We start from the raw sequence: 6,000 nt of genomic DNA, 5'->3' as shown, positions 1-6,000 counted from the left end.
CTTGTTCCTTCTGTCCTCAGTTAGGGCGGAGGAATTGTTACCCTGTTGCTAAGGAAAAAGGAAGGGGCTGTTTCCGGTTGCCATGGTGACAAGGTGAGCGCGTTCCCTCGATACCGCCGTAAATTTATGAGATGGTGGCCTCTCCTTGTTGCTGTGGCAACTTAGAAGGGCTGTTCTCGTCGCCCCCACCTCCCCCCCACCCCACCTCCCGTCGCCGTTGCTAAGACAAGGTGGAGGTACTGGCTCTCCTTCCTTCGCCAACCAGTTGCCTTGGAGACGGCGGGTGCCCTGGCCCCGCCCCGCTCGGACTGACAGCGGCGGCCGCATCGCGCCTGCGCAGTGCTCTCTTCCCCCGCAGTCTGTGCGTTGAAGCCGGAGACCGCGGCGGCCTCTACTAGGACCCTCCGCCCCGGAGCCGCCGGCCGGAGCCGCAGTCTCAGCCGCAGCGTCCCCCCCTCCCACCGCCTGCCCCCCTCCCCCGCCGCCTCTACCGGAGCCACCTCGCGCACTGTGAGTCCGGGCCGAGGCGAACGACGCCGTGGGGCTGAGTCAGCGGGAGGCCCGGGCCCGGGCTGGGGGAGGGGAACCGAGCTGCCCCCTTCGCTTCCCGAACCGCGCCCCCGCGCCCCCCAACCGCATCTCCCCCACGCCCGCGCCTCCTTTCCTCCATTCCCCTCTCCCGGGCTCCCCGCGGCCTCGGCGGTCAGGCCTCCCCTTTTCTCCCTCCAGACCCACCTGGGGGGTTCTTCCCCGCGAGATGCGGCGCAACCGCACCTCCGCTCTGGACAGATTCCCGCCCCCCCCCCAAAAAAAAACACTGCCTCCCGTTCGCCCTTGTCCCTTCTCCTTACTCCTCTTGGGCCTGACATCTCCGGCCTCCCCGGTTTTCCCATGATTTGCCAGAAAAAGAGTGACAAGGGAGAGAGAGAGGGCAGACTTGGGGGAGGGGGGGACGTTGTGCCTGCCCAAACCTCGGGGCCTCAGGTTTCCTACCCACACGCTCCTGCCCTGGCTGGCATGGGGAGGCAGGTCTGGACAGTTCTCACTAGCTGCTGATTGCGTGTGGGTCTTTCCGGCCCCATCACCGTGATCAGCTACTGTTCAGTGAACACCCGCCGGTGCACGGTGGCCTTCCAGTGGGCTGAGCTCTGGCTTTGGCGGGCGCGGTGGAGAGGGACTGGAGGGAGGGGGGAGAAAGGTTGCGTTTGGGAGCTGAAGTTCCTGCGCTTCCAGTGTGGTGCTGTGAATAAGCATCTTGCAGTACTCTAAAATGCTTTTCCTCACTTCACCTGCCCCCACGCCCTCGCAGTACAACCTGGTGTAATAATGGAAGGTTTGGAAACAGGCCTGATATCCATAGCAAGTGCTTACTGTTTGTATGTTGAAGGGTTGTGGCAGGACTTGATCTTTAATACCTATAACTTCCAAGGGGTAGCCAACTGGGTGAGTGAGTCTGAGTTTTCAGGTAAGGTGCAGAGCTGACAAGGAGGAAGAAAACTGAGGTTTCTCGCTGGTATTGGTCTGAGGCTTGCACCCCCTGCTTGCTGCAGCTGTGAGTCTCTCTGGGGGCTGTCACCTGATAGGGGTTCTAGCATATGTGAACAATTCCCCGGGGTTATGTTTGCTACCCATCCACCTGCCCATCATGCATTCCCTGATCTTGGAACAGAGGAGGAGGCCAAATTGTTTTCTTTTCCAGGAGAAATAGGGCTGAAGTCAGAGTTGGTGCCCATAGCCAACAGCTCTTAATCAACGTGCCTCAACTCGAAGGCTCCTAACTACTTACTGTGTGTACCTCATTGTCAACTTCCTTTGATTCTTTTTTTTTTGGCTTTCAGATTTTAGTGTACTGTCAGAAACTATGTCTAAATATCAGCCAGTTAAACTGTAGAAGCAGCTCAGGTTTTATTGACTTCAGGCTCAAAAAGAGTAGATGGTTCGGTTCTAAACATCATGCCGAAGGACACACAGATTTGGAGTTTCGGACTTGCAAACAGTGAGGAATAACAATTTAGCTCCTTGACTTTGCTCAATCATGGCCTATTGGCAGCCTCCTCAGAGCCACTCCCCACCCCCATGCCCATCAGATTAGTTTACAGTAGCAAGGACGGCTGTCGCCCTAGTTTTAAACATAGAGATGAAGTTCAGGAAGACTACTGCCCCCATGTAGCAGTGCAGTTTCTTCTGTTTAAAATGCCAGTCTGGGGTTTGGCGGGATGCACCTGCCTGTGGGCCGATGGGAACCATGGGGCCTGAGCGTTACATTCCTTCTGTGTGGTCCGCTCTCTGTCGCATAGCTCACCGAAATACCCGGGCAGGGCCGGAGCAGACAGCTGTGCTGGAGAGCTGCTCCTCCTGGGTTGAGTGTATTTTGGGAATCAGCGATATTTACTGGGGTGGAGGGTGGTGAACTAAGAAGCAAGAAAATGTGTCAAGGCTAGATAGATCAGGAGGGTGTGAGTAAAATGTTCCCTTTGCAATTTGCCATGGGATAGGACATTTTCAGAGCATCCCAGTGGTTTTTATATGGGTTAATTTGCCTTTGAAATCCATACCAGCATTTTATGAGATAATGATGGAATGCCTTTTAAACTGCTGCTCTTGGGAAACTAAAATACCAGTGTCTTATATGTTGCCTATTCAGTTGTCACTGAGTGTAATTGTTAGGATCAAGGAGAGGGACATGATTTGAACCAAATTAGACCTAAGTCTGTGTGGTCTGTGTTTTACTTTTACAGCACTACATTTCCTTGATTCTAAGACACATTGCCAGTTTACCAGCAGCTTTTAGGTAAATTCATTTAACACTACCAGATCAAAATATATATGTTGAATTTAAGGTGCATCCTAATTTTAGGAACATTAAAATATCCGGGAAGTGGCAAGACTTGAAGGAACGATTTGCATGTCTTAGAACCGAGAATGATATTTATAATATTCCTGGGTATGTGATTGTCCTGAGAATGCATGCATTGTGAGGAAGGATTTCCTTAAGTCCTTTCTGTAAGCCCACCTACTTTTTGGAGTTATGTGTGTAAGATGATTGACTGAAGTTAGGCATGGCAGTTAGCTGTTGAACAGAAGAAAGTTCCTATGTAGGAATCTAATGCAAGGCCTCCATATAGTACCCTCCAGAAGCTGAGCCAACTAGCTGGCAGCAAACATCTTATGAGCTATACCTGAAATAGTCAAGTAACATCTCTCAGAAGCTGAACAGAAAGCGTAATTTTTCTGAGCCAGAATCATCTGATTTGTTTACAGATACATTTGTAAAGATCCTAAGAAACATGTCCTCCTCCCATAGGACATTAGAAGTAGAGAGGACTTCAGATGATTCAGTATTCTCATTTCCAGATTTTGACATGGGACACCAAGAGTTAGTGATTTGCCTGAGGTCACCCAACTAATATAGAAAGTATGTGAAAACACTTTGTCAACTATATACAGCATGCAAATTAACATTAGTAGTTATTAGTGGCTGAGTCAGGATTAGCACCCAGATTGCCAGTCTAGGGCTATTCTTCAATGCCATGTTACCGCATCCCTCATTTTTAATATTCCAGAGGGTTTTAATAAAAGTAATTTAGTAGTCTGTAATTAGCCCTGTTGACAAGGGCTTGTTTTATTGTCTGAGGCATTGCAGAGCCAGGTGAAATTGAGTGTCACACTGTCTAATTAAATATTTATTCTTACCACCTTAAAAATAATTTTTCCTCACACATTTCCACTTCAAGAAAGTTTTTCCTTCCTTAAATTTGCATCATTTAACATAAAGCAAATGCAAAGGTGGGTATCCAAAGTCGTCTCAGCTTCTTATCCATGAGGTTACTGCTGTATTCCAGGAAACAAGGTGGAGAGGGCTGAAAGGGGGCAGAGAGGAGGCACAAACTGGATTATCTTCCAGCTCCCAGAATGTAACCTTCTGTGATTCCTGGAAGCCATAGAAATTTCTAGTCCCTGGCTTCCCTAGTGGCTCAGTGGTAAAGAACCCACCTCCCAATGCAGGAGATTCTGGTTCAATCCCTGGGTCGGGAAGATCCTCCAGAGAAGGAAATGGCACACTCCAGTACTCTTGCCTGGAAAATCCCATGGACAGAGGAGCCTGGCAGGCTGTAGTCCATGAGGTCACAAAGAGTTGGACACGACTTAGTGATTAAACAACACCATTCTTGAGAAAGCGAGACGGTCTGGCCTCTGGAAGCAGACAAACCTGAGTTCAAGTCCCAGTCCCACCACTTCCTGGCCGTGTAGCCTTGGGTGAGTTACAGAACCTGAGTGCCAGTGTTTTCACCTACAAGCCTGAAATGATAACCGTCTGTTTTACAGGGTGAGGATTAAATGAAAGGGAGTATGTAGAGTACCTGCTTAATAAAGGATAGCAACCATCTGTTTATATTACTAAAGTATAAAATAAAAAATAACGGTTTCAAAATTTTATCAGGACCCAAGTCCATCTTGGACACTCAATTGAGCAACCCCCATCTCCCAGCAGCCCTGTGGGTGTGTTTGACATGCACAGAGGGCTTTATCCTGTGAAGACCTGGCACTTGCAGTGTTATTTCAACTGCCAAAATAGGAGTATATGAACTGCCCCTTTGTCTCCATGTATTCAGCTGACCTGGTTATCTGAAAGGCTGGCAGGGTGGGAGCAGTTGAGGAGGAGAGCACAGACTTGGTGTGTTTGTGTGTGTTGTGGGGGCGGTTAGTCCTCCGTTGGGGAGGCCAGTCTGGGGAGGGATCTTAATTTGAAATGAAAAAGCTGCTGAGCTGTCCCTCGTGAGTAAAGCTCGCAGTGGCCTTCATTCAGTTCCTCTGCTCTCAGAGGCTTTGCTTTCATTAGTAACTGTGCTCTGATCAGCTCTGCATCTGGGAGACATGGAGAGCCAGGGAGAGGAACAATCCCTCTTCGGAGGGAAACCTCCTTGCCGGTGAGGAGAGTAAAGAGAGGTCATTTGGGGTGGCACCAGTTCCAGGTAGAGTCAACCACATAATTAGGGAGCTGGAACAAGCCATTCAGTCTTTTTAAATTCCTAAAAAATCTCATTTGGAAAGAAAATACTCCTAAATAGGCACGTAAAGACTAAAAATTTAAACACAATAGTTTTTACCTCCAGAAAATGGAATTTGAGAGTGGAGGAGTGAAAAGGAGACTCAAGGGAGAACTTCTTTTTTCATATTTAGTTCTATATGTGAATTCTATCTACATGTGAATTCTCCTTTTTTCATATATAATTCTATATGTGAATTCTATGTATGTGTGATTTCTCCTTTTTTCATGTATAATTCTATATGTGAATTGTTATAAGAAGCAGGTATGCTTTTGTATTGAGGGTGGAAGGAGAAGGGAGTGACAGAGGATGAGATGGTTGGGTGGCATCACCAACTCAATGGACATGAGTTTGAGAGATAGTGAAGGACAGGGAAGGAAGCCTGGCATACTGCAGTCCATGGGGTTGCAAAGAGTCGGACACGACTTAGTGACTGAACAATGAACAACAAAATGCTTTTGTGATTTAATGAAGACCAATAGAGTTGGTAGTGGTTGTTTTCCAGCAATCACATTTTGGTGCGCAAGAAGCAGATGCCTTTACTTGGAGCCGGCACTGCTTGGGGCAGATAGGGTTAGACTACTTCCTTCCAACAGGCTGAGCTGTTTGTACCAAACCAGGGTCAGGAAGATCCACTAGAGAAGGGATAGGCTACCCACTCCAGTGTTCTTGGGCTTCCCTGGTGGCTCAGGTGGTAAAAAATCCGCCTGCGATGCAGGAAACGTGGGTTCAATCCTTGAGTTGGGAAGATCCCCTGGAGAAGGGAAAGGCTACCCACTCAAGTATTCTGGCCTGGGGAATTCCATAGATGTTATAGTCCATGGGGTCGCACAGAGTCAGACACGACTGAGCGACTTTCACTTTCAGACTTGTAGGTGAACTCAGGACCTTCCAAAGTGGCTGCTTCCTGGCAGCCCAGTATTCATCACTGACCTCCTACTTCATTGCCTTT

General features: G+C 48.7%; 1 protein-coding gene across 1 annotated transcript in view; it reads left to right on the top strand.

Moving 5' to 3' along the window:
- The first annotated feature begins 342 nt into the window (after positions 1–342).
- MAPRE3 (microtubule associated protein RP/EB family member 3) overlaps positions 343–6,000 on the top strand; it is a 57,091-nt gene continuing 51,433 nt past the window's right edge. Inside the window, exon 1 of the mRNA XM_043469142.1 lies at positions 343–510. The gene's annotated coding sequence lies outside the window, so the exon portion shown is untranslated. The remainder of the gene's footprint in view (positions 511–6,000) is intronic.

Source organism: Cervus canadensis, chromosome 5 (genome assembly GCF_019320065.1).
Source record: "Cervus canadensis isolate Bull #8, Minnesota chromosome 5, ASM1932006v1, whole genome shotgun sequence".
NCBI classification, from domain to species: Eukaryota; Metazoa; Chordata; class Mammalia; order Artiodactyla; family Cervidae; genus Cervus; species Cervus canadensis.
This window is presented reverse-complemented; position numbering and strand designations above follow the sequence as displayed.